We start from the raw sequence: 19,165 nt of genomic DNA, 5'->3' as shown, positions 1-19,165 counted from the left end.
TAAAACATCGTGTTTAAAAAGAAGGATGTTCCTGGCCTTCCATAGAGCTTCTTTGATGGTACTGATTGTCTTCCATGCGATGATCCTCTTGCTGGCGTTGGGGCACTCCACACGACCAAATAAGACAGTTTCAAAAGTAAGATCCTTAATGTTTGTCATTTTTTGAAGCAAGGGAAATATTGTAGTCCATGTTTGTCGTGCAAAGTGACAAGTCCATAAAACATGTAAAACAGTCTCATCTCCGAGGCATCTTTGTCTTGGACATCTGGCAGTTCTCACGAGTCCTCTTCGGTGTTGGAATGCCCGACATGGAAGACAATCATGCACACAGCTCCAGGCCAGGTCCTTCTGGGAATTAAAAAGATAGGGTTCATTAATAACTTTCCATATGTCAGTACATTTATTATCATTAAAATTCCCAATCTGTACAATTGATTCCTTTTGTTTGAAACCATTTAAAATCATTTTGCTATCTCTTAAGTCTTCTGCACTTTTCCCTTTTAAGTCATACGTGTTTACAATAGTTCCTAAAATCTTATAGCTTTCTGGTGTATTAAGAGCATATGGGGAACTTAAAACTGTTTCAAACCATCCATGACGTTTCATAAAATAACCTGTGTTAAAACGGATAAAATATGACCAATAACTATTTTTCGACAGTGCATTAAAACATAAAACAAAAAATCTTATTAAAACAAAAGCTCTAAAATCGGGGAAATCTTTACCGCCTTTCTCTTTAGGCTTGACCACTAACTCTCTTTTCAATTTCTCCATCTTGGAGCTCCAGAAAAAAGTGAAACAAGCTTTGATTATTTTCGTAAAGGTATGTGTGGGGGGGGGGGGACACCAAACTTAAGTACAATAACAAAGGCACAATTACCATTTTTATAACTAGTACCTTCCCTTCCATTGTTAATTTCCTCAACCTCCACATACATAGTTTTTGATTTACCTTTTGTGCCACAAGATCCCAGCTTTCTTTACCTTTGTTTGTTTCGTTAAAAATCACACCTAGAATCTTTACAGAGTCACATTCAGGAACCGGTACATCATTTAAAATCATATTCCCCACATTTAAAATACAGCTTTTATTAAAATTTACTTTAAAACCAGATCCACCACAGAAGTATTCCACTTGCCGTAGTGTTTTCCGGATAGACAGGGCATCTTTACATGTTATGGCTACATCATCCATATATCCAGTAACTTTTGCTTCTAGCCCTCCCCCACCTGGCAAATGGACGCCTCGGATTTGCTTGTCTCTCCTTAAGACACTGAGTAGGGGTTCAAGGGCACAAATAAATAACAAGGGGGACAGAGGGCAACCTTGTTTTACACCAGAATTTAAAAACACATCACTTGTCTTAAAACCATTTACTAAAACCTTACTAGTGCAACCATGATAAAATGCTTTGAGAGAGCATAAAAAACCTTCTGGTATACCCATTTTAGCTAAAACATTAAAAAGGAATTGGTGTGACACTCTATCAAATGCTTTTTCAAAGTCGAGAGACAGGACCGCCAGCTTATTTCCCCTCGACTTTGTGTCATCTAATTACATCTTTGATTAGATTCAAATTTTCCCAAACACTCCTTCCTGGTATGCCACACACTTGGTTTGGGTGGATTATGTTACCTATTACCTTTTTAAGTCTATTTGCACAAATTTTTGCCATTATTTTGTAATCACAATTTAGAAGGGTGATAGGTCTCCAATTTCTTAGTTGCGTTTTGTCTTCCTTTTTGTATATAAGGGAGACCTCACCTTTCTTCCAGGAGTTCGGTAGGGTTTTTGTATTAAAAACCTCACTAAAAACATAAAATAAATCCTCCTGTAAAATATCATAAAAAACCTTATAAAATTCTATGGGTATACCATCAGGCCCCGGTACTTTACCAGACTTAAAGCTTCTTATGGTCTCAGATATCTCATCTTCAGTTAGACTCTGTAATAAAACATCTTGTGAGACAGGGTCTAAAACAGTTGTAATTTCATCCAAAGTACTTTTCATAAAATGGTCATCAACAGATTTTGTGTTAAAAAGCTCGGAATAAAATTCATGCACTTTAGCTAAAACACCCTCTATGTCTTGTTTACCTTCCATTGATTCAATAAAAACACGATTTTTCACCATACATTTAAAAAAATATCGTGAACAGGTTTCATTATTTTCAACATGTTGGACCTTTGCATGGAAAATTAACTCTTTACCTCTCTGTTCCAAGGTATGCTGAATTTCACTTTTTAAGTCACTAATTTGTTTATCTACTTCAATCTCATGGCTCTTCAATTTATATAAGGTCTCCAATCTAGTGTTGAGTTGCCAATAAAATTCTCTTTTCTCTCTAGCTTTCTGGACCCCAACCTTCATAAAAAAATCTCTTATGTTCTTTTTCATCTTTTCCCACCACCTACTTATAGGGATATGGGGGTCTCTTATTCTTTTAAAATGTAAATAAAATTCAGTAAAATCAGATAAAACTTGGGGGTCTTCTAAAAGGGAAATGTTTAACTTCCAGGTACCTTTTCCTTTTTTCTTAAAATCATTACATTTCACATAAAAGGATAAAAGTTTGTGATCAGAAAAAACATTAGATAAAAGCTCACATTTAAAAGGCAATACATTTTTAGAGCAGAAAATAAAATCAATCCTGGAGCTACAATTCACGTTGCTCCAGGTTACCCATTCCTCTGCAGGCAAGTCTTTATTACACTCCTTAAAAACATCTGTTAAATTAAAATCTTGTATGACATTTTTTAACATAAAAGACGTTTTATCATAATTCCTACTTGTGGAGCTTGAGAACCTTTTTTCTCCACCTAAAATGCAGTTAAAATCTCCTGATAAAATAAGAGGGACAGAATCATTAATAAATAAGGGTAACATATTCAACATATCAGCTCTTTCTTGCTTATCTGTGGCTCCATAAAAGTTTAAAAATTGCCATTTAAAACCATCAATAAAAGCTTTTACTAATAAAATTCTACCTGGTAAAACCTCTTGAACAGAGTCAATAAAAACATTCCCTTTAAAAAGAATGGCGACCCCTGCTGACCTGGACCCGTTTGATCCTGACCATACTGAGGGTCCATGTGCCCAATCAGTCTCATATTCTGTATAATTTAAACTGTGTGGGATGCAGCATTCCTGTAAAAAGAAAACTGTGGCTGTTAGAGAGGATAAAAAATCAAAGAGAGCAACTCTTCTGGTCTTAGTTTTCAACCCTCTAGCGTTAAGAGAAAAACCACTAATCCCTGCCATAAGAGAAAAAAAGGAAATTTAGCATTCTTTCAAACTCTTACCTCAGCTGGTTTATATTTCTATTCCAGGAGATGAGGGATCATTGATCGTCAACAGAGAGCCCGTCACGGAGGACTCCTCATCTGTTAGTGTCCCAGACCGTAGACCTCCCAGGATATACTCTTGTTCCATTCTGTCCAACTCTGCTTGGTCGTATTGCCTGCCTCTTTGCTCACGAACCCCCATTTGGACCCCTATCGAGGCACCATCTGGGGGAATTGTATCGAGCACATGCGTCTCAGACGTTGACCACTTATTTTCAGGAGTTTCCAGGATCACTGAGTCAGCCATCTCCATCTCCCCCTCCATTTCTGAAGGGGGTGGGACATTGGCAACCTCCTCACCCTGTAAAGGCACCGTTTGAGGTTTCCCACTTCCATCCGGGGGTTCCGGTGGGGGTACTTCCTTAGGTGCCCTATCCACTCCGTGCAACCTGCGTTTTTTTGGCCCAGACTGTTCGCGCCCTTGAGTATTCCCAGGAGGATTCGAAGGTGAGGATTGGCCTGTAGCACCCACCCTCGGTCCCTCCGCAGGGGTTTCTGTTTGTGGGTTACCACGCCGTTCCCTCTTTTGCTTCGAGTTTCCAACAGTACACCATGGCTCACCATCCTCGGTCGGTATTTCCATACTCTCCCCCTCATTCTCCTCCGCGGGCTTGTCCGAACCAGCCGAGGGTTGGTCAGGGGGTGAGGGCTTTTCTGGTTCAGGGGGTGAAGGTCTCTCTGTTTGCCCAGCTTGAGCTCTCTTTGAGGTATTCCTAAAAGGACAATGAGAAAAAGCATGACCTCTGGAAACACAGTTGCTACAAAAAATTCCAGTTGTACAATTTTCAGTTTTATGGTCTTTGCTCCCACAGGCTACACAAGTAATGTCACAGTTAGAATGGCCGTATTTTTTGCATTTCCTACAGAATGCTGGCATCCCATTAAAAAAGAGGTCACCATTCGTGTTTCCAATTCTAAAACGTGCTGGGGGAAGTCTTATACCCCCCGGACTTGAAGGGTCCTTAATACATGTCACCGTAAATTTCCACTTACACGCCCAAACTCCGCACTCATTCATAACTTTTCCATGGCTTACCACTTTGCTGAAATAATTGGATAAAAATGAAATAACATCGCTTTCTTTTGTATAAGGAGAGTAAATTTTAACAATTACAGTTTTTATCACATCTAATTCATGTTCGACAATTTTAACACCTTTAAAGATTGGCTTTCTCTGGTAAATTATATCAGGATCATTCATTTTACGGCAAAAATCTTGGTGGATACCTTTTTCAGTGAATGTGACATCGTATACACCACGCTTCGGGTAGTCTTGGATTGCCAGGATCTCGGATTTCTGGATTGAAAAAAATTTCACAAGAAGATCATCCACAATAAAACGTAAACCTCTGTTATCTTTACCTCCCTCATGGAAGTAAAACCGCACCGTATGCCGTAACCGGGCATAGGTCGGAATTTCACCTGGATCTGAATCCATGGTGAAACAAGGATTTCCGCAACAGGAAAACGGGGATTTCCGCAACCAATAATGGGGGATTTCCGCAACTAAGGAGTCGCTGAACAATCCTAGGACTGTACAGCTGGGATCGCAACCCGTTGCCCAGGGACTAAGCCCACCTCCTTATAGCAGCAAGGGCCTAAGCCCCACTACAAGAGTGGGACCCGAACCCAAGGCCAAGAGGCGGGGTACCCCAGGCACCTTCCAACTACAACCAATGCCAGTAAAACCAACACTAGATCGCAGCCAAAAGGCCGAGAAGCGATAACCAGAATTGGTTTCCGACTACGGTGCCACCCAAGGATTCTGAAAAGTCCTTTTGTGGAGATGGCCACCTGGACTCCCGTTAAGAAGACATGCTGTCAACCTCTAGATCCCTCACATGCCTGCACTTTTCGGCTTGCTGCTGCTGCAATCCACGCGTTTTAGATCTGCATAACTCCACCTCTTTTAGCACAGTACCCTCAACCCCCGGCTGTTCCCACCCGCCTCAACACCGTTGGAAGGGAGGAGAACCAATTAAGGCGGGGGGGGGGTGGAACGAGCAGCTGTCTACCCTTAGCAGGAGGGTTGCTGATTAATTACCTCTCCTGCTGCTGCTGCTGGCTGTCCAGCAGCAGACTGAAGGTGGCTGCTGCTGTGCGCAGGTATATAAAGGCTCAGAGCCTATTATGACACGCGCAGCCAGCGTTCCATTGCCACATTCCGTCTACTGCAGGCGGGATACCTGGATGGCTGAATGTCACTGAGAAGCTCACAGAGACCGCCATAAGCAACAGTTTAAAAGAATGCCACAGACTAATCAACCAAACTTTTTGGGTTGGTTTCTCTTTTATAGTCTGCAGGCATTAAATGAAAGAAGTCAGTGTTCCAGCAGAGGGAGACAACGTTTCAGAAAAGGCATTGTAGCAAACCAAAAAAGAAATTTTAAGCGCAGCAGAGTAACCAGCTCACATACCTGTTAGCTCAGGTGAGTTTAAAAGGCTGCTGTTGATAACAAGGGCATTTGCTAAATAGATGGTGTGTGTGCAACAATATACTGAAAGGTCAATTATATTGTGCAGCTTATCTCACCACCTGTAGTTATTTAGGTGAAAGCTCCAAAATGCTTGCCTAATATGTCTGTTTATCCAAAAGGAAGTATAGAGGGAGAGCTAGATAGATAGCATTGCATTACATTACATTACATGGCAATGCAATGCACAGTTGCTGAAGTTGAACCAAAATGAGCTTGTCATCTGGCTTCTGCAACTTTTAACATGAAAAATCCAATGAGGAGAAGAAAAGCAAAGCCAAAGAGTCCATCCCAAAATCCGACAAACAAGCAAAATGAACAAAAAGCATTGAATTCAATTCTTTCTGATTTTAGAAACTGCATTAAAGAAGGGGTGCACCGGTCCTGGAGATACTGCAATACCAGGTCAATGCGTGGAGTGGACAGAGCAAGCTCTTTTTCCATCTCCCTGTTCTAAAAATCCATTTAATATATGGTCCCCAGATAGGGGACGTATCAGATATTAAACTGATAAGAACAGATACTACACTTGATCTTAGCCAAAAGGCCGAGAAGCGATAACCAGAATTGGTTTCCGACTACGGTGCCACCCAAGGATTCTGAAAAGTCCATTTGTGGAGATGGCCACCTGGACTCCCGTTAAGAAGACATGCTGTCAACCTCTAGATCCCTCACATGCCTGCACTTTTCGGCTTGCTGCTGCTGCAATCCACGCGTTTTAGATCTGCATAACTCCACCTCTTTTAGCACAGTACCCTCAACCCCCGGCTGTTCCCACCCGCCTCAACACCGTTGGAAGGGAGGAGAACCAATTAAGGCGGGGGGGGGGGTGGAACGAGCAGCTGTCTACCCTTAGCAGGAGGGTTGCTGATTAATTACCTCTCCTGCTGCTGCTGCTGCTGGCTGTCCAGCAGCAGACTGAAGGTGGCTGCTGCTGTGCGCAGGTATATAAAGGCTCAGAGCCTATTATGACACGCGCAGCCAGCGTTCCATTGCCAAATTCCGTCTACTGCAGGCGGGATACCTGGATGGCTGAATGTCACTGAGAAGCTCACAGAGACCGCCATAAGCAACAGTTTAAAAGAATGCCACAGACTAATCAACCAAACTTTTTGGGTTGGTTTCTCTTTTATAGTCTGCAGGCATTAAATGAAAGAAGTCAGTGTTCCAGCAGAGGGAGACAACGTTTCAGAAAAGGCATTGTAGCAAACCAAAAAAGAAATTTTAAGCGCAGCAGAGTAACCAGCTCACATACCTGTTAGCTCAGGTGAGTTTAAAAGGCTGCTGTTGATAACAAGGGCATTTGCTAAATAGATGGTGTGTGTGCAACAATATACTGAAAGGTCAATTATATTGTGCAGCTTATCTCACCACCTGTAGTTATTTAGGTGAAAGCTCCAAAATGCTTGCCTAATATGTCTGTTTATCCAAAAGCAAGTATAGAGGGAGAGCTAGATAGATAGCATTGCATTACATTACATTACATGGCAATGCAATGCACAGTTGCTGAAGTTGAACCAAAATGAGCTTGTCATCTGGCTTCTGCAACTTTTAACATGAAAAATCCAATGAGGAGAAGAAAAGCAAAGCCAAAGAGTCCATCCCAAAATCCGACAAACAAGCAAAATGAACAAAAAGCATTGAATTCAATTCTTTCTGATTTTAGAAACTGCATTAAAGAAGGGGTGCACCGGTCCTGGAGATACTGCAATACCAGGTCAATGCGTGGAGTGGACAGAGCAAGCTCTTTTTCCATCTCCCTGTTCTAAAAATCCATTTAATATATGGTCCCCAGATAGGGGACGTATCAGATATTAAACTGATAAGAACAGATACTACACTTGATCTTAGCCAAAAGGCCGAGAAGCGATAACCAGAATTGGTTTCCGACTACGGTGCCACCCAAGGATTCTGAAAAGTCCATTTGTGGAGATGGCCACCTGGACTCCCGTTAAGAAGACATGCTGTCAACCTCTAGATCCCTCACATGCCTGCACTTTTCGGCTTGCTGCTGCTGCAATCCACGCGTTTTAGATCTGCATAACTCCACCTCTTTTAGCACAGTACCCTCAACCCCCGGCTGTTCCCACCCGCCTCAACACCGTTGGAAGGGAGGAGAACCAATTAAGGCGGGGGGGGGTGGAACGAGCAGCTGTCTACCCTTAGCAGGAGGGTTGCTGATTAATTACCTCTCCTGCTGCTGCTGCTGGCTGTCCAGCAGCAGACTGAAGGTGGCTGCTGCTGTGCGCAGGTATATAAAGGCTCAGAGCCTATTATGACACGCGCAGCCAGCGTTCCATTGCCACATTCCGTCTACTGCAGGCGGGATACCTGGATGGCTGAATGTCACTGAGAAGCTCACAGAGACCGCCATAAGCAACAGTTTAAAAGAATGCCATAGACTAATCAACCAAACTTTTTGGGTTGGTTTCTCTTTTATAGTCTGCAGGCATTAAATGAAAGAAGTCAGTGTTCCAGCAGAGGGAGACAACGTTTCAGAAAAGGCATTGTAGCAAACCAAAAAAGAAATTTTAAGCGCAGCAGAGTAACCAGCTCACATACCTGTTAGCTCAGGTGAGTTTAAAAGGCTGCTGTTGATAACAAGGGCATTTGCTAAATAGATGGTGTGTGTGCAACAATATACTGAAAGGTCAATTATATTGTGCAGCTTATCTCACCACCTGTAGTTATTTAGGTGAAAGCTCCAAAATGCTTGCCTAATATGTCTGTTTATCCAAAAGGAAGTATAGAGGGAGAGCTAGATAGATAGCATTGCATTACATTACATTACATGGCAATGCAATGCACAGTTGCTGAAGTTGAACCAAAATGAGCTTGTCATCTGGCTTCTGCAACTTTTAACATGAAAAATCCAATGAGGAGAAGAAAAGCAAAGCCAAAGAGTCCATCCCAAAATCCGACAAACAAGCAAAATGAACAAAAAGCATTGAATTCAATTCTTTCTGATTTTAGAAACTGCATTAAAGAAGGGGTGCACCGGTCCTGGAGATACTGCAATACCAGGTCAATGCGTGGAGTGGACAGAGCAAGCTCTTTTTCCATCTCCCTGTTCTAAAAATCCATTTAATATATGGTCCCCAGATAGGGGACGTATCAGATATTAAACTGATAAGAACAGATACTACACTTGATCTTAGCCAAAAGGCCGAGAAGCGATAACCAGAATTGGTTTCCGACTACGGTGCCACCCAAGGATTCTGAAAAGTCCATTTGTGGAGATGGCCACCTGGACTCCCGTTAAGAAGACATGCTGTCAACCTCTAGATCCCTCACATGCCTGCACTTTTCGGCTTGCGGCTGCTGCAATCCACGCGTTTTAGATCTGCATAACTCCACCTCTTTTAGCACAGTACCCTCAACCCCCGGCTGTTCCCACCCGCCTCAACACCGTTGGAAGGGAGGAGAACCAATTAAGGCGGGGGGGGGGTGGAACGAGCAGCTGTCTATGACGCACCCCCTGGGCCATATTCTTTAGGGGGAATACCCGGAGCCGGATCAGATGGGAGTTGTAGTCGCCGAGTGGCTGTGACCCGGTCCGTGCCCAGGGTGTCAAGCTCAGTTGTATGTGGCAGTCCTACAGATGTTATTAAGTTCTTTGTGTCGACTACGCCACCCGTTGGATTGCGGTCACTACGGCCGCCGCTGCAGCAGGGTCCACTGAGGCTGATGGTGTTGGTGCAGCTTGATAGGATAACCTCAGGGGTATAGCCTCAGGGGGATCAGGTGCAGAGGATGGGGGTTGTGATGGTGCAGCATAGATGAGACAGAGTCGGGTTATGCAGTTTAGGGTATTTACTCACTGCTGATGTTCCGGTCACTCCAGCTTCAAGTGACCACCCGAGCCGTGCTGCGTCCACCAGGTCCTGGACTCGGCCAACCCCCAAGTAAGTCCGGAGCGTGACCCTGAGCTCTCCTTCTGTCCTTTCCTCTGGCCGTCCCCACCAGGGATCCACCTAGGTCCAGCTCCCTCGGGCCTTCTGTTGGGAGACCCTTGGCCTTGGGTTCCCTGACCCTCCACGTGGTCTGCCTTCGGGGTGGATGTGATGGGTGGCCGTGGCAGATGCTGCCCACGGCCTCCGGTCTCTGGCTAGGGTGTGCTTTTGCCCCCCACCAGTTTGGGATCCGGTACCCTGTGCCGACTCTTCACCCGGGGATTGAATGTGGGTTCTTAGAGTCCTTTCTTGCTCCCCCTCTGGGTCTTTCTTTCTCTTCTCTCCTCTCTCACTCTGGGCCGCTCTTCTCCTCTGCTTGCTGACTCTCTGCAACTGACCCTGATCTTAGTTGGTGCCCACCTTATATATCACTCTATGTGCGAGCTCAGGTGACCAGCACCCAATGAGCTCCTAACTTTACCCAGGCTGCTCCCCCTATCTGCCCCTACACTACTTGGGATGTTCCACCCCCCTCCCACTCCAGCCAGGGACAGACACGGTCGTACCTGCACATTTCTAAGTGGGAGTACCGTCGGCCTGCCCCTCGGAAATGGGATGTGTGTAGTGCATGCAGCCTACCGAGCTCAGTTCCACACTCCATCCTTACCCGGGAGTGGAATATCACACCTCTGGGTTGAGGTGCAATACCCCTGTAGCAGCCGAATCCTCAGGGTGCTACATTCCCCCCTGGTAAATCACAGCACGTCCTCGGGCTGTAAGACAAAAACATCCAAACATACAATTTTTTTTTTTCATAAACATAAACATATAAAACATATAAAACATCATATAAATCAGCGCATCAATAAAACTTTTTATATAAAACATTCTCGTCGGCTCTCCTCCTCCTCCGGTCACTGTGCAACTGTTGACCGGGCAAAATGCGACAGTTCCTTTTCTCAAAGGTGGTTTTACGGTAAAACCAGTAGGGGCGCCTTAGGAAGCGCAACTATGTACAAGGGTAGTGTGGCCGCTCTCAGTCCTCGGCCAGGTAAAGGGAAGGGATGACCGCTTTCAGTCCTCGGTCAGTGGGGATAGGGAACACACGGGTTAACAGTCTACTCTTGCTGGTCCCAACGGGGACTATATTTGCATTAACAGTTTCTAGGTACCCCGGTCGGGTAACTATTTACAGCACCTGCTCTGCCGTACTTAACGACGTCTTCCTCCTGCTCTTTCTTTGGGGTTACCTTTAGCTTCAGACCCGTCCGGGTCCTCTTGCTCTTCCTCCTCACACCGCAGCTCCTCTTCTGTCAGGCGATGCACATGGAGGGCGTAAGGTCCTTTGGCACACTTGTGCCGGGTAAAGGTGACCTCGTCCCCGATATAAAGGTCACGACCTCTGTGCCCCTCCGGCAGATGGGACTCCACGTCTCTGCGCGTGACAAAGACGTCGCCGGGGGTGTGATGGTCTCTGATGAAGCCCCACCCGTGCTGCATGTTAAACTTGATCACAGTCCCGGTGGAAGGGGGACCATGAGCTGCACGGGGACTCCTCCTGGTCCGGCTCTTCTGCTCGGCGCTCCTTATTTTGGCCTGTTGTTCCCGGACCCGCCTCTCTCTCCGCTCCCTTGCAAACTCCTCGAGCTGCTGGCGGCAGCACTCAGCACGCTCTGCTGCAGCTGCCCGGGTCTCTTGAGTGAACCCCATGAGATCTTCTCCGGTGGGGTCCCACTCAAATTGGGCCTCTTCTAGCGGGGGCGAGATCCTCTTTACGGGCTTTGGAGCCGGGATCAGGGGTGCACACATGGCCCCAGCCTTCCTCTGCCGCTCCAGTTCATGATATTCCTGGGGCCAGATGAAAGGCTGCCCATCCGGGCACGTGTGTTGGGTAAACAGGTCCTCTCCCAGATGCGGCACTCTTGGTCTTATGGGCGCGGTGGTGTTGGCGCCCGGGTTGCCCAGGCCTTGCGGCCAGGCCTGGGGTATCTGGAAGGTGAAGGGCACCGTTAGGACGGCGGCGCCCTGGGCTACTTGGCCCTGCGACCAGGCCGGGGGCTCCGCGGAGGTAGGGGGCGCTGTTGGTAATGCGGTGCCCGGGGGTACTAGGCCTTGCGACCAGGCTGGTGGTATTTCCTGCTTGGTCACGCTCGGGGTCGAGGCGTGTGACGTCACAGGGGTCGCGTCGGCGGCTTCCGGTTGAGGCCTAGTCTGCAGCGGTGGCGTGGCGGTTACGGGCACGGCAGGATAGACTTCGGGCTCTGCGACGGGGAGCTGGGGCAGGTACGCGGTTTCCAGGTTTGGGGTATAGGCGTCCCCTTTACCTGCCTCCACTCGTTCGGCTCCCTTCTTGGCGCCGTCTCCGGCCTTCGGTCCTCCCGCGCCATCCTCAGAGGCGGTCTGTCTCCTCGTCTTGGTTGGCGTGCTCCGGGTCTTGGTTTGCTGGGCCATCTCTCGGCTCCACTCCGCCAATGTCTCTCGCTGTACCCGGGCCATCCTCCTTGCGAGGCCCTCCAGGGCAGTCTGTGCACACTCCTGGTCTCGGGGGAGCTGTGCTGGGACCTCCACTAGGCCTAGTGGGGTCGTAGTTTCCAGCAGGCTCCTGACTAACGGGTCGGTGCTGCTCTGCTCTTCTTCCAGCAGGCTCCTGGCCAGCGGGCCGGTGCTGCTCTGCTCTCCTTCCTCCGTTTCTAGCAGGCTCCTGGCCAACGGGCCGGTGCTGCTCTGCTTTCTCGCCATCTCCGGGTAAGCTCCTCCGATACTCTTCTCCAGGCTTCTTGCCTCTGGGTGCGCTCGCTCCAGACTCCTCCAGGCAGCACCCATCTTCGTTCTTTTCTTTCGTCTCCTCCCACCTCGAGGGCGGTCCCGGGGCAACTTGGTGACTGTCAGCTCCAGGGGCTGTTCTTTCACGCTGACCGACACCTCCAGCATCACAGTCTCTGTTGGTGGGGGCGGTTTCCACTTTTGGCGCCATTTTCGGTCCCGGCCCACGATGGGAGGCGGCCTCTTACCATCTTCTGGCACGCCCATAATGGCGTCCGCTCTGCCAAGGCGGGAAATTCTTGGAAATGGCGGGAACCGCTTCCCAGTGGCGGGAAACTCTGCAGATGGCGGGAAAAAGCTGTTAATGGCGGACAACCGGCGGGAATCGACTGGTGATGGGGTCCGATGGTGGGGACCCTCCGGAACCGGCAGGAGACTTCTTTCTGAGGTAAACTTGCACTTTTCTTCAGGCACGCAGTACCCGGGTGTTGCGGGCACGTAATCCTGCCGACTACGCCAAAGTTGACGCACCCCCTGGGCCATATTCTTTAGGGGGAATACCCGGAGCCGGATCAGATGGGAGTTGTAGTCGCCGAGTGGCTGTGACCCGGTCCGTGCCCAGGGTGTCAAGCTCAGTTGTATGTGGCAGTCCTACAGATGTTATTAAGTTCTTTGTGTCGACTACGCCACCCGTTGGATTGCGGTCACTACGGCCGCCGCTGCAGCAGGGTCCACTGAGGCTGATGGTGTTGGTGCAGCTTGATAGGATAACCCCCAACGGGAGGGGTATAGCCTCAGGGGGATCAGGTGCAGAGGATGGGGGTTGTGATGGTGCAGCATAGATGAGACAGAGTCGGGTTATGCAGTTTAGGGTATTTACTCACTGCTGATGTTCCGGTCACTCCAGCTTCAAGTGACCACCCGAGCCGTGCTGCGTCCACCAGGTCCTGGACTCGGCCAACCCCCAAGTAAGTCCGGAGCGTGACCCTGAGCTCTCCTTCTGTCCTTTCCTCTGGCCGTCCCCACCAGGGATCCACCTAGGTCCAGCTCCCTCGGGCCTTCTGTTGGGAGACCCTTGGCCTTGGGTTCCCTGACCCTCCACGTGGTCTGCCTTCGGGGTGGATGTGATGGGTGGCCGTGGCAGATGCTGCCCACGGCCTCCGGTCTCTGGCTAGGGTGTGCTTTTGCCCCCACCAGTTTGGGATCCGGTACCCTGTGCCGACTCTTCACCCGGGGATTGAATGTGGGTTCTTAGAGTCCTTTCTTGCTCCCCCTCTGGGTCTTTCTTTCTCTTCTCTCCTCTCTCACTCTGGGCCGCTCTTCTCCTCTGCTTGCTGACTCTCTGCAACTGACCCTGATCTTAGTTGGTGCCCACCTTATATATCCCTCTATGTGCGAGCTCAGGTGACCAGCACCCAATGAGCTCCTAACTTTACCCAGGCTGCTCCCCCTATCTGCCCCTACACTACTTGGGAAGTTCCACCCCCCTCCCACTCCAGCCAGGGACAGACACGGTCGTACCTGCACATTTCTAAGTGGGAGTACCGTCGGCCTGCCCCTCGGAAATGGGATGTGTGTAGTGCATGCAGCCTACCGAGCTCAGTTCCACACTCCATCCTTACCCGGGAGTGGAATATCACACCTCTGGGTTGAGGTGCAATACCCCTGTAGCAGCCGAATCCTCAGGGTGCTACATCTACCCTTAGCAGGAGGGTTGCTGATTAATTACCTCTCCTGCTGCTGCTGCTGCTGGCTGTCCAGCAGCAGACTGAAGGTGGCTGCTGCTGTGCGCAGGTATATAAAGGCTCAGAGCCTATTATGACACGCGCAGCCAGCGTTCCATTGCCACATTCCGTCTACTGCAGGCGGGATACCTGGATGGCTGAATGTCACTGAGAAGCTCACAGAGACCGCCATAAGCAACAGTTTAAAAGAATGCCACAGACTAATCAACCAAACTTTTTGGGTTGGTTTCTCTTTTATAGTCTGCAGGCATTAAATAAAAGAAGTCAGTGTTCCAGCAGAGGGAGACAACGTTTCAGAAAAGGCATTGTAGCAAACCAAAAAAGAAATTTTAAGCGCAGCAGAGTAACCAGCTCACATACCTGTTAGCTCAGGTGAGTTTAAAAGGCTGCTGTTGATAACAAGGGCATTTGCTAAATAGATGGTGTGTGTGCAACAATATACTGAAAGGTCAATTATATTGTGCAGCTTATCTCACCACCTGTAGTTATTTAGGTGAAAGCTCCAAAATGCTTGCCTAATATGTCTGTTTATCCAAAAGGAAGTATAGAGGGAGAGCTAGATAGATAGCATTGCATTACATTACATTACATGGCAATGCAATGCACAGTTGCTGAAGTTGAACCAAAATGAGCTTGTCATCTGGCTTCTGCAACTTTTAACATGAAAAATCCAATGAGGAGAAGAAAAGCAAAGCCAAAGAGTCCATCCCAAAATCCGACAAACAAGCAAAATGAACAAAAAGCATTGAATTCAATTCTTTCTGATTTTAGAAACTGCATTAAAGAAGGGGTGCACCGGTCCTGGAGATACTGCAATACCAGGTCAATGCGTGGAGTGGACAGAGCAAGCTCTTTTTCCATCTCCCTGTTCTAAAAATCCATTTAATATATGGTCCCCAGATAGGGGACGTATCAGATATTAAACTGATAAGAACAGATACTACACTTGATCTTAGCCAAAAGGCCGAGAAGCGATAACCAGAATTGGTTTCCGACTACGGTGCCACCCAAGGATTCTGAAAAGTCCATTTGTGGAGATGGCCACCTGGACTCCCGTTAAGAAGACATGCTGTCAACCTCTAGATCCCTCACATGCCTGCACTTTTCGGCTTGCTGCTGCTGCAATCCACGCGTTTTAGATCTGCATAACTCCACCTCTTTTAGCACAGTACCCTCAACCCCCGGCTGTTCCCACCCGCCTCAACACCGTTGGAAGGGAGGAGAACCAATTAAGGCGGGGGGGGGGTGGAACGAGCAGCTGTCTACCCTTAGCAGGAGGGTTGCTGATTAATTACCTCTCCTGCTGCTGCTGCTGCTGGCTGTCCAGCAGCAGACTGAAGGTGGCTGCTGCTGTGCGCAGGTATATAAAGGCTCAGAGCCTATTATGACACGCGCAGCCAGCGTTCCATTGCCACATTCCGTCTACTGCAGGCGGGATACCTGGATGGCTGAATGTCACTGAGAAGCTCACAGAGACCGCCATAAGCAACAGTTTAAAAGAATGCCACAGACTAATCAACCAAACTTTTTGGGTTGGTTTCTCTTTTATAGTCTGCAGGCATTAAATGAAAGAAGTCAGTGTTCCAGCAGAGGGAGACAACGTTTCAGAAAAGGCATTGTAGCAAACCAAAAAAGAAATTTTAAGCGCAGCAGAGTAACCAGCTCACATACCTGTTAGCTCAGGTGAGTTTAAAAGGCTGCTGTTGATAACAAGGGCATTTGCTAAATAGATGGTGTGTGTGCAACAATATACTGAAAGGTCAATTATATTGTGCAGCTTATCTCACCACCTGTAGTTATTTAGGTGAAAGCTCCAAAATGCTTGCCTAATATGTCTGTTTATCCAAAAGGAAGTATAGAGGGAGAGCTAGATAGATAGCATTGCATTACATTACATTACATGGCAATGCAATGCACAGTTGCTGAAGTTGAACCAAAATGAGCTTGTCATCTGGCTTCTGCAACTTTTAACATGAAAAATCCAATGAGGAGAAGAAAAGCAAAGCCAAAGAGTCCATCCCAAAATCCGACAAACAAGCAAAATGAACAAAAAGCATTGAATTCAATTCTTTCTGATTTTAGAAACTGCATTAAAGAAGGGGTGCACCGGTCCTGGAGATACTGCAATACCAGGTCAATGCGTGGAGTGGACAGAGCAAGCTCTTTTTCCATCTCCCTGTTCTAAAAATCCATTTAATATATGGTCCCCAGATAGGGGACGTATCAGATATTAAACTGATAAGAACAGATACTACACTTGATCTTAGCCAAAAGGCCGAGAAGCGATAACCAGAATTGGTTTCCGACTACGGTGCCACCCAAGGATTCTGAAAAGTCCATTTGTGGAGATGGCCACCTGGACTCCCGTTAAGAAGACATGCTGTCAACCTCTAGATCCCTCACATGCCTGCACTTTTCGGCTTGCTGCTGCTGCAATCCACGCGTTTTAGATCTGCATAACTCCACCTCTTTTAGCACAGTACCCTCAACCCCCGGCTGTTCCCACCCGCCTCAACACCGTTGGAAGGGAGGAGAACCAATTAAGGCGGGGGGGGGGTGGAACGAGCAGCTGTCTACCCTTAGCAGGAGGGTTGCTGATTAATTACCTCTCCTGCTGCTGCTGCTGCTGGCTGTCCAGCAGCAGACTGAAGGTGGCTGCTGCTGTGCGCAGGTATATAAAGGCTCAGAGCCTATTATGACACGCGCAGCCAGCGTTCCATTGCCACATTCCGTCTACTGCAGGCGGGATACCTGGATGGCTGAATGTCACTGAGAAGCTCACAGAGACCACCATAAGCAACAGTTTAAAAGAATGCCACAGACTAATCAACCAAACTTTTTGGGTTGGTTTCTCTTTTATAGTCTGCAGGCATTAAATGAAAGAAGTCAGTGTTCCAGCAGAGGGAGACAACGTTTCAGAAAAGGCATTGTAGCAAACCAAAAAAGAAATTTTAAGCGCAGCAGAGTAACCAGCTCACATACCTGTTAGCTCAGGTGAGTTTAAAAGGCTGCAGTTGATAACAAGGGCATTTGCTAAATAGATGGTGTGTGTGCAACAATATACTGAAAGGTCAATTATATTGTGCAGCTTATCTCACCACCTGTAGTTATTTAGGTGAAAGCTCCAAAATGCTTGCCTAATATGTCTGTTTATCCAAAAGGAAGTATAGAGGGAGAGCTAGATAGATAGCATTGCATTACATTACATTACATGGCAATGCAATGCACAGTTGCTGAAGTTGAACCAAAATGAGCTTGTCATCTGGCTTCTGCAACTTTTAACATGAAAAATCCAATGAGGAGAAGAAAAGCAAAGCCAAAGAGTCCATCCCAAAATCCGACAAACAAGCAAAATGAACAAAAAGCATTGAATTCAATTCTTTCTGATTTTAGAAACTGCATTAAAGAAGGGGTGCACCGGTCCTGGAGATACTGCAATACCAGGTCAATGCGTGGAGTGGACAGAGCAAGCTCTTTTTCCATCTCCCTGTTCTAAAAATCCATTTAATATATGGTCCCCAGATAGGGGACGTATCAGATATTAAACTGATAAGAACAGATACTACACTTGATCTTAGCCAAAAGGCCGAGAAGCGATAACCAGAATTGGTTTCCGACTACGGTGCCACCCAAGGATTCTGAAAAGTCCATTTGTGGAGATGGCCACCTGGACTCCCGTTAAGAAGACATGCTGTCAACCTCTAGATCCCTCACATGCCTGCACTTTTCGGCTTGCTGCTGCTGCAATCCACGCGTTTTAGATCTGCATAACTCCACCTCTTTTAGCACAGTACCATCAACCCCCGGCTGTTCCCACCCGCCTCAACACCGTTGGAAGGGAGGAGAACCAATTAAGGCGGAGGGGGGGTGGAACGAGCAGCTGTCTACCCTTAGCAGGAGGGTTGCTGATTAATTACCTCTCCTGCTGCTGCTGCTGCTGGCTGTCCAGCAGCAGACTGAAGGTGGCTGCTGCTGTGCGCAGGTATATAAAGGCTCAGAGCCTATTATGACACGCGCAGCCAGCGTTCCATTGCCACATTCCGTCTACTGCAGGCGGGATACCTGGATGGCTGAATGTCACTGAGAAGCTCACAGAGACCGCCATAAGCAACAGTTTAAAAGAATGCCACAGACTAATCAACCAAACTTTTTGGGTTGGTTTCTCTTTTATAGTCTGCAGGCATTAAATGAAAGAAGTCAGTGTTCCAGCAGAGGGAGACAACGTTTCAGAAAAGGCATTGTAGCAAACCAAAAAAGAAATTTTAAGCGCAGCAGAGTAACCAGCTCACATACCTGTTAGCTCAGGTGAGTTTAAAAGGCTGCTGTTGATAACAAGGGCATTTGCTAAATAGATGGTGTGTGTGCAACAATATACTGAAAGGTCAATTATATTGTGCAGCTTATCTCACCACCTGTAGTTATTTAGGTGAAAGCTCCAAAATGCTTGCCTAATATGTCTGTTTATCCAAAAGGAAGTATAGAGGGAGAGCTAGATAGATAGCATTGCATTACATTACATTACATGGCAATGCAATGCACAGTTGCTGAAGTTGAACCAAAATGAGCTTGTCATCTGGCTTCTGCAACTTTTAACATGAAAAATCCAATGAGGAGAAGAAAAGCAAAGCCAAAGAGTCCATCCCAAAATCCGACAAACAAGCAAAATGAACAAAAAGCATTGAATTCAATTCTTTCTGATTTTAGAAACTGCATTAAAGAAGGGGTGCACCGGTCCTGGAGATACTGCAATACCAGGTCAATGCGTGGAGTGGACAGAGCAAGCTCTTTTTCCATCTCCCTGTTCTAAAAATCCATTTAATATATGGTCCCCAGATAGGGGACGTATCAGATATTAAACTGATAAGAACAGATACTACACTTGATCTTAGCCAAAAGGCCGAGAAGCGATAACCAGAATTGGTTTCCGACTACGGTGCCACCCAA

At 47.1% G+C, this 19,165-nt stretch overlaps 7 non-coding genes across 7 annotated transcripts; all 7 read right to left on the bottom strand.

The window, feature by feature from the left end:
- Positions 1-6,188: 6,188 nt before the first annotated feature.
- LOC141205035 (U2 spliceosomal RNA) lies at positions 6,189-6,379 on the bottom strand. The gene has a single exon (XR_012275810.1). It is a non-coding gene; the product is annotated as a U2 spliceosomal RNA (small nuclear RNA).
- A 1,121-nt stretch (positions 6,380-7,500) lies between these two features.
- LOC141205034 (U2 spliceosomal RNA) lies at positions 7,501-7,691 on the bottom strand. Its single transcript, XR_012275809.1, has one exon. It is a non-coding gene; the product is annotated as a U2 spliceosomal RNA (small nuclear RNA).
- Positions 7,692-8,807: 1,116 nt separating this feature from the next.
- On the bottom strand, positions 8,808-8,998 carry LOC141205033 (U2 spliceosomal RNA). Its single transcript, XR_012275808.1, has one exon. It is a non-coding gene; the product is annotated as a U2 spliceosomal RNA (small nuclear RNA).
- A 6,008-nt stretch (positions 8,999-15,006) lies between these two features.
- Positions 15,007-15,197, bottom strand: LOC141205031 (U2 spliceosomal RNA). Its single transcript, XR_012275806.1, has one exon. It is a non-coding gene; the product is annotated as a U2 spliceosomal RNA (small nuclear RNA).
- Positions 15,198-16,317: 1,120 nt separating this feature from the next.
- On the bottom strand, positions 16,318-16,508 carry LOC141205030 (U2 spliceosomal RNA). Its single transcript, XR_012275805.1, has one exon. It is a non-coding gene; the product is annotated as a U2 spliceosomal RNA (small nuclear RNA).
- Positions 16,509-17,628: 1,120 nt separating this feature from the next.
- On the bottom strand, positions 17,629-17,819 carry LOC141205029 (U2 spliceosomal RNA). The gene has a single exon (XR_012275804.1). It is a non-coding gene; the product is annotated as a U2 spliceosomal RNA (small nuclear RNA).
- Positions 17,820-18,939: 1,120 nt separating this feature from the next.
- On the bottom strand, positions 18,940-19,130 carry LOC141205026 (U2 spliceosomal RNA). Its single transcript, XR_012275803.1, has one exon. It is a non-coding gene; the product is annotated as a U2 spliceosomal RNA (small nuclear RNA).
- Positions 19,131-19,165: the final 35 nt, after the last annotated feature.

This window comes from Phyllobates terribilis, unplaced genomic scaffold, assembly GCF_046119375.1.
Source record: "Phyllobates terribilis strain yellow unplaced genomic scaffold, ASM4611937v1 Scaffold_138__1_contigs__length_4804227, whole genome shotgun sequence".
Taxonomy (NCBI): Eukaryota; Metazoa; Chordata; class Amphibia; order Anura; family Dendrobatidae; genus Phyllobates; species Phyllobates terribilis.
This window is presented reverse-complemented; position numbering and strand designations above follow the sequence as displayed.